We start from the raw sequence: 9245 nt of genomic DNA, 5'->3' as shown, positions 1-9245 counted from the left end.
GCGAGTGGAGGAGGTCCGGTGGGTCGAAGATGGTAAAGTAGTGAGTGGAAGGTGAGAGAGGATGTCAAAAAGTTGTAATAACGAAAAAAGTGAAAATACGGCGAAAGAGAGGAGCGGCGGGGGGGGGGAATGGGGTCAGGGGAAGGGGCGGGGGGAGGATGTCCGGTGGGCCGAAGATGGTGGTGTTGCGAGTGAAAGGTGAGAGAGAATGTTAATAAGTTGTAATAACGAAAAAGAGTGAATTACGACGAAAAAGAGGGATGGCGGGGGGAGGTGGAGGGGCGAGTGGAGGAGGTCCGGTGGGTCGAAGATGTTAGAGGTGTGAGTGGAAGGTAAGAGAGGATGTTAAAATGTTGTAATAACGAAAGAATGTGAAATACAGCGGAAGAGAGAGGTGGCGGGAGTCAGTGGTGGGGGGGAGGGGGAGGGGCGAGTGGAGAAGGTTCGTTGGACCAAAGATGGTGGAGGTGCGAGTGAAAGGTGAGAGAGGATGTTGAAAAGTTTAAAAATGCGGACAGAGTAGAAGAAGGAGAAGGAGAAGGAGACGTTTCTTAATTTTTCATTAAAATCACCACTTTTCGACCGCTTATATCTCCATAACGGCTTGACCGATTTAAAATTTTTTTGGCTCAAATTACTCGTGGCGATGCCGCCTTTCAGGACATATGACGTTCAATTCAAAATTTTTTATATTTTAGTAGTTATGCACCTCCCAAAAATGGACTTTGGTGGCTCGGGATAAGAGACTTGTAGCGTCTCAGAGTTTTTGAACATGGCCGGAGACGCTACAGCGTCTCCTGATTAATAAAAGAATACACAAAAAACTAGATCAACACAACAAACCTACTCTTAATAATAACAATATTAATAATATAAAAGTTAATTATTTTATCATACCTTTTATAAAAAACACATATCTCAAACAAAATTAATAATTATTTTAAAAATTGCCAAACACTAAAATTAGGATATAAAGGCATTAACAATCTTAATAACATCATTAAAGTACAGAAAGATAAATTAAACACAATGCTACACTCCAATATAGTATATAAAATATTTTGCAAAGATTGCGATGCAACATATGTGAGCCAAACTAGTAGAACTCTTAAAACCAGAATATCTGAACATAAAAATCATATTAATAGAAATACGAATCAAAAATCAGTAATAACTGAATATAGAATACAATTCTCGCACGACTTTGATTGGAACAACATAAAAATTTTAGACGAAGAAAATATTTTAAACAAAAGACTCATATCTGAAATTATTTTTATACATAGACAAAAAATAGCTTAAATTTACAAACAGACACTGACTTACTTGACAAAGCATATGATTGTTTACTTACAGACTTTTGATTTCCAAATTTTCAATAACACATGTACATACATCACATAGATTTTAACGAACGAATTCATTAGCACATGATCTCTCGAAACATAAACTTGTTACTTGTCATTCGTCTAATGTTAAATCATGTAAGTTTTTATTATTTATTAATTAACAAATTAATTTTGTAATTCTTTAATAATATCAACGTTATTCTACTTCCATAAAATAATAGTATACATTTATTCATATTAATTTAAAAAATTTTAATCAATTTATATTATCACCGTTCAAAATGTTAATCATATAACTACTTATTTATAAATCTTTATATGTTCAATTTTTATCGTATTTCATAATTGTATTATTTTACTTTTACACACAATTTATAATTTACACCATAGTCTTAATCACCATTTACTCACTTAACTACAAATTTTGTATATATCTAATTAATAAAAAACCCAATAAATTTCAACCTTTGAAAATTAACCCCAAAAATTTGAACCTTTCTAAATTAAAATGATTATCTAATTCAATTTTGGATTAGTACTTGATAAGAATCCGAACTAGGATCGAAACGTTGTACAATTTTTACAATAAATATATTCACAACTTCACACGAACACCTAGTGCAAGGACTCGAAAAGGCATTATTTCCATTTCCTTTTAATGTATCTGTAATTTAATCATAAAATTGAACAAAAAATAACCGTAGGTAGCAGTAAGATCTTATATGAAAATTCTTTAACTCACCAAACGAGGTCAAACAAAACTTTTTACACAAAATCGATTCGTCAGTTTACAATGTATATTGAGAACAAACAAAAGTAAGTCATAAAGTAAAATGAAATATAAATGAATTTATATTTAAAAATTACTTACAAGATTTTACTGTGCATATATTGAAGAGCAAAAAAATTTTTTAATTTTTTGTATGCACAAAATGGCAGCGCATTGGCCTTCTTGCAAAATTACTTTTTTTTTTTAAATATGAACATTTGCGTACACATTATCTGTGAGATGGTTTATCCTGGAGCAAATCAACAAAAATGTCCATTATCTACATACCATATATTAAGTTTCTGAAGTACATAGGGATTTTTGAAAATATTAATTTTTTTCAAAATTAGGCAGTTGTTTATAGAGGAAGTACGTTTTCGCCTCAAACATTTATTTAAAAAAATGCTGATTACAAAAAGATTTCAACATTTCACAAAAAGTCTACGTACTTCAGAGGAAAATATATACAAGAAGATTGTGATAAAATTTCAGGTCAATTCGATAAAAATTGTAAGAATAACGGTGTATGCAAATTTGAAAAACTGTATTTTGATAAAAACGCACGTAATGTTCTTGTAATTAATTTTTTGATTATAAAGTTGAAAGTTTAATCAGATCTAACACTATAATACAATTCAATTGTTCTAAAAATATTTGCATCATATTTTCATAACTACAATATAAACTAATAATTTAAGGAAATAAAATTTTACAAACCTCAAGAATGGCGTTACTCCTTAAAGACGATTAGTCATATTGGATATAGCACTTAATACATGCAGACGATTATGTACGATTCACACTGCGTACGACATCTGACGTACGATATTCAATAGGAGAGCTTGTTTTCTTAATGTATAGCTAACAATACTTTAATAAACAATACGTTAAACAAAGGCGAAGTAAGAGTCAAATTATAATTAAAAATCTAATTAAATAACTCTGATAATTTAATCTAATATATTGCGAAGAATATTACTACGTCGACTCGCCGACGCCGACTTGGATACGCGTATATCTGTATATATAGAATCTCGATTTAATAACTTACCAAGGCGTATAAGGTAGGATTTCACTACAATGCCTTACTGATGAATCCATTAGTGGAAGCCGGGACGAAACGCCAAAAATTACGTGATATTCTTCGCAATATATTAGATTAAATTATCAAAGTTATTTAATTAGATTTTTAATTATAATTTGACACTTACTTCGTCCTTGTTTAACGTATTGTTTATTATTATTATATATAAAAGAGTCCTTAAAGTTTTCAATTTATTTGTTAACAATATTTTGTCGTACGATGAAGCTTGTTATATATATCTAGAAAACATGCTCTCCTCTGTTAATGGCCTAGTTTACACCCAACGATCTGAATATTGATCATAAAACTTTTTCCCTTTAGGATGAAAAGTGAAAAATTTCTCCATTAACTTCAATGGTAAAAATTTTCACTTTTCACTTTCCATCCTAGAGAAAAAAATTTCATGATCGATATCCTGACCTTATGATACCCCACCTAAGAGAGGTCTCGAACGGAACGCTTACCCCATATACCTGTAATATTTTTGGGCCTAATATAGGTCGCATTTATCCTCACGTTAGTACCATCTATTGCACAAAATAAAAGTGTTCTTATTGTTAGTACATTTTACGCCTTTAGGCCGTCTGCTTGCGTTTATATGCATTAAAGCTAGTTAGGTCGTGCGCCCGAAGATAGTTCACCTAAGCGAGGTTACAGCTATTTATACCGTCGCGACCTGTCGTGTTTAGGTTAGATTTAGAGTATAGGTGGTGGTCTAAACGTAGGGTGTAAACTAGGCCATTGATACATCCATGGAGTAAGAGAATAGGAGACCGAACTCGATAGCACGAGTGTAGCAAAAGTGGTCCTAGTTTGTGCGAATTATTGAGAAGAAGTACGCCGAACGGACTCTTACCAATGGTCGCCATCTTTAAAAGCGTCTCACACATGCGAAATGTAATGAATTCACGGTCACGCATACATCGCATAAAAATCATAAGGTGCAGGGTGACGAGCAATCGAGACGAGCTCATCCGCGGACACTCATCGTGTACTTCTAAATCTAAATTTATGACTCCACGCCTCCCAATAATGGAATAGGTCGATACAGCCAAATCACGTCTTTAATGTAAACCGTAAAAATATAAGAAACGAACAGATAATACGATACAATGCACAGTCGAAGTCGGCAACGCTTTCAAAAATATAAGGTAGAAAGCACCCGACCAAAACGCATCCGCCGCGGCCGAGTGGTTCATCAGAACTGATTGCACGACTTGTAAATAAATATTTCGATATTCGAGGTCACATTCAAAATCGTTTGAAAAGACAGAGAAAGTCAGGTTAGGTTAACTATTACAAATGGCGCTCATCCATAAGAAGTTATTCTTCTCGGCAAACGTCCTCTCAATAAAGCCCACAAAACGAGAACATAACTGGTGTACAGAATTCAGCCTCCTATTCTCTTACTTCATGGATACATCACTACGCCCTTATTCAGAACGCGCTTAAGCCCGTTCTACAATAAGTCGGTAGCCGTTGTCATATATCGTACCGTAAGAAATGAAGCTCGTTCTATAATAAGTCGGGAACTGTTGTCGATGTCGTGCCGTAAGAAATTGGCCAATCACAGTTGAAAACAATCGACTATGATTAGTTAATTTCTTACGGCACGATATCTGACGCCGATATACGACGTATTGTAGAACAGACTTTATAACGATGGCTGCGTTTCAAAACGTAACTTTAACGGTTACTAAAAAGTTATAGTTTACATTACGTCAACTAAAAATTTCAGTTACCGAAGTTGCATTTTGGAACGCAGTCAATATTAGCATTCTAACATGCTATAGTTTACATTATGCATACTATAGATAGATTATAGAATTTCAGAGATAAAAGCGCGCTTTTATCAATAAAAACGCATTCTGAATACGGACCTACATCAATATTTCACTCATGCACGTAACATACATACATAAATTTTTGTATCGCAATTACGTTTTAATTAGACATCTAAATCGAATTTTAAGAATCTACACTGTTTTTTCATACAAACTACATACTAGACTTTGGACCACTATTTTGTAAATACAGATCGCATAGCTTTTATATAAAGTAAATGTTGCAACGACGTGATAGTTCTAGAGCGACATATTGGACGAAGAAATAGTAAAGTAGAACTCAATTTAGAAATTTTTTGTCGTTTTCAGTATACATTCTACCTCACAGGCACGTATTAATGCATATACTTTAATCCTGGAAAAGAATTTTTGAATTTGTGAACTTTTTAATCTGTGACTTTTTTACCCCGGATCTACAATACGTGTTTTAAATCTTAAGCCGTAAGAAATCAACCATTTACGGTCGAATTCGAAAAGAATAATTAACTATGATTCATCCATTCCTTATGGTTTAAGGCTTAGAACTCTATAAATCCGGGGTTAAGGGTCAAGGTCAAGATCAAGGTCACTCGAACATCATTTGGGGTTGACTGTGTAAAAGAAAAGTTTAATCAATTGTAACTCATACTTTATTTACTTGATTAATTATTTATTTGAAATAAAATATAAAGAAAATATTTATTAAACGTTTATTTAACGTTATTTTTAATATAGTACACTTATATGTGTAACAAGAATGAAACACAATTGCAACAAAATAGACGGATGCATCATTATATTCATTATGATTATCTTAGAGCCACTTTCACCAACTCTGATTAACTTAATCGGCCGAATAGTCCACTGGAATTGGCCAATTGCGTCTGTCGTTAATACTAAATAATAAATGTGATTGGTCAATCCTGCAAAGTTACTAGAATGGTTAAGTTAACCGAAGTTGGCGAAAGTCGCCTTTAAAGTACAAAATTCAAGCTTCGATTCGAGCCCTTTTAAAAGTTTCTAGCACGTTAGGTTCATCTGCAACGTTATTTCAAAAATGGTTAAAAACGTATTTTTTGATACATCAATCTCAATTTTCTAAAAAAACATGATTTTGCTTCCGGATTTGAATTTAGTGTGAAAAACTACGATAGAAAAATATAGTTACATCTCTAATGATGAATAAAAATTCGATATTGTCGACCTGTGTAATTTACACATTTTATTGTTAACAACTATTCGCTTTTAATAATAATTCTTTATTATTAATTCATTTTAATTATATTTATTATTTACGTAATTAAGCTGGAACCGATAAAAAGTATCAGAGTATTCCTAAGTCGCTAATTTTCAATTGTATAATTTCACATAAATGTGTGTGTGAATTATTCTTTACTAATGTTAACATATGGATTTTGTACAGGAAAAGTACGATGGAAATGTTGAAAATCAAACATCTGTTTAAAATCAAAATCGGCGCGCGCGCGCGCGCGCGTTCGTTAGAATTTTACAGATTTATTCACCAGTTATAAAATATGGCACGATTGTTTTAAAGGTAATTTTCTAATAACTTTATTTAAAAAAAGATAAGAATGTTGTTCAAAGAATGATATTCAGAAGACATTTGAATTTGGAAGAACAATGTGATTTATATTAGAGCATCCACGAACTCATGCTGCCAAGAATTTGTTATTGCTATATTATATATAGTAAACTCGTTATCTGATCGCCATTAATAAAACTTTGATGAAGTAATTTGTGAATAATTTATTCATTTATCCCATAAATTTGAGAATTGTCTTTCTTTACAGAAGATTAATATTAGAAGGTAGTGATTATAATTACTTATTTTGTGAATAATAAAAAATTGTTGTTTAATACTTTTAATATTTAAAATAAATAAATTAATTATATTTTTAATATTAAATTGTTTTTATAATAGAATTACATATTTTTACATGTGTTTTGTAATGCATAATCATTTCATACTCCTTTATTTATATAATAGTTCATAAAAACAATAGGTTGAAAAATCTTCGAGAATATATTAAACTTTTCGGTAATTATTTACTTTAGGGGACCTAGCTTCGATCACCTTGACCTTGACATATGTCGTCAAGGTCATGATTCTGAGCAACTTTGCCTTAAGAACTAGGTGGCGCTCTGTTATAGTTTTTAAGATATTCGGACTCAATAGTCTGGACTATTGTATACTATCAATAGTTAATACTATGTTTATTCAATAGTACTGACTATTCTTTTTAACAGTAGTGAACTTTCCACGCGAGGTAACTTTCACCCCCCTCCCCCCGCTGCAAAGAGGCACATGTCTTCCATGATTTGACTGTTGCTATAAATGTACTGTTGGAGGTTGGAGGAGACCGCAACCGACGGGGCGGGTGCGGGGGAAGACCTACGGCCCGTCCCCTTGCATCCCCCCCGCCCGTGTGTGTGTGTGTGTGTGTGTGTGAAACATCAAATAACGTCTTATTTTGTGACACACACACACACACGGGGGGGGGAGTGGCAAGGGGGCGGGCCGTAGGCTTGATCTGCATGCGGGGCGGTTAGGTGAGGAGAACAGCAGAAGGCGAAGGCGATTCCAAAAACCGGCCGAAAGTTACATACACTTTATGTATGTTCACTTTGTACTGTGGCACCTTTAATTAATAATATCAGTTACTTTTCATGGTAATATATTATTATTAGATAATAGTACATTGTGTAACAAGTGTGTATTAGTTGTTTATTGTGCGACTTATGGGGTGATGCGTGGGGCGCAGGAAGCAGGGGGGGGGTTCGGGGGAGGTGCAGCCCCCCGGCGAAAAAGAAATTAAAATATTTCGTAAATAAACAAACAAAATTAAAGTTGAAGGACTCTTTATATGAAAATAATAATTAAAACAAGGTAAAGGACAATGAGAGTAAATTCGTAAGTAAACAAAAAAGCGATTAAAACATTAAAATTATAATATGAATTTTTAAAGAAAAAGAATACATGACATACTTAGCCGCTTTAGACACAATTAAATTCTTCGTTATACAACATTAGCAATATAGGATGGCAAAATCGTACATTGAAACAATGTATCTGTAACTTGGCATGAGAACAAAATCAAAAGATGTGAAAATAATGAAATTAAAAAAAAAAAAATTAAAAAATTAACTAACTCACCAGCGAAAACGATTTGTCAGTTTACAATATAAATAAAATAAAATAAAAAAAGTCGTAGAGTAAAATGAACATAAAAATAATATAAAACATTTTCACAAAACTTATTGTATAATGTAAAATAAAACGAATGCAAGAATTGAGTGTACTGACATGTTTAACTGTCTTGCGAATACTGTGATATAACAACAAAACTAAGCAGTGTGTCGATTATCGATAACAAAAGATCAAACCTTATTTACAATGGGAATATATGAATCGTGAAGACCTTCAGTGTCCGTATGTAAATTAAGACTATTTTTCTGCTTTTTAATATTTAGCATCTCAGAAATTATTCGCTTCCTATAATTAGGTTCTTCATCTAAAATTTTAACATCTTCCCATTGAAAGTCATGATCATATTGCAATCTGTGATCCTCATTGTCCTTTACCTTGTTTTAATTATTATTCGTAAATAAATATTTAACAATACAAAATTTTGTATTGCTTATTACTTTTAATTATAATTGTGAGATTATTACAATTTGAAATTAAATTTAAACGTTATTGTAAGTTGAATGATATTTATAGATACTGTAATGTCGTTTTGTCGTAGTTACTTTTATTATTGGGGAAAACTATCCCCCCCCCCCCCCAGATGCCCCGAAAGGACGCTCCGGTTGGCGCGTTTCTCCGTGTTGATATTTGTACGAGCGCTACCACTGCGTTGCGTTATTTTTCATAATGTAACGTTTTTGCGTGGGGTTAGAGAAATAACTCAACGGCTTCAGGTATTGGCTATTTACCATATGCAAAAGAGTTGCGGTATAGGGCACATTACGTACACGCGTGAGAAAAAAAGGTTTAAATTTTTGAGCATTTTTTTTTGAACATGGCTTGAACTTTTCATTTTTATGATATGATTTTTTTTGGATATCATTTACTTTTTAGAGTACAAATATATCACGAATATATAAAAAAATAATTTTAAAGTATTGTATAACGAAAGAGAGTGAAATACGGCAAAAGAGATGGGTGGTGGGGGTGGGTGATGAGGGTGGATGGTGGG

The 9245-nt window shown here is 32.8% G+C and overlaps 1 protein-coding gene across 1 annotated transcript in view; it reads left to right on the top strand.

The window, feature by feature from the left end:
- Positions 1–6751, top strand: part of LOC108776346 (uncharacterized) — a 17373-nt gene extending 10622 nt beyond the window's left edge. The window contains exon 4 of the mRNA XM_018542947.1: positions 6449–6751. The gene's annotated coding sequence lies outside the window, so the exon portion shown is untranslated. The remainder of the gene's footprint in view (positions 1–6448) is intronic.
- Positions 6752–9245: the final 2494 nt, after the last annotated feature.

This window comes from Cyphomyrmex costatus, unplaced genomic scaffold, assembly GCF_001594065.2.
Source record: "Cyphomyrmex costatus isolate MS0001 unplaced genomic scaffold, Ccosl1.0 scaffold353, whole genome shotgun sequence".
NCBI classification, from domain to species: Eukaryota; Metazoa; Arthropoda; class Insecta; order Hymenoptera; family Formicidae; genus Cyphomyrmex; species Cyphomyrmex costatus.
Note: the sequence above shows the minus strand (reverse complement) of the source record. Positions and strands in the feature narration are given on the sequence as shown.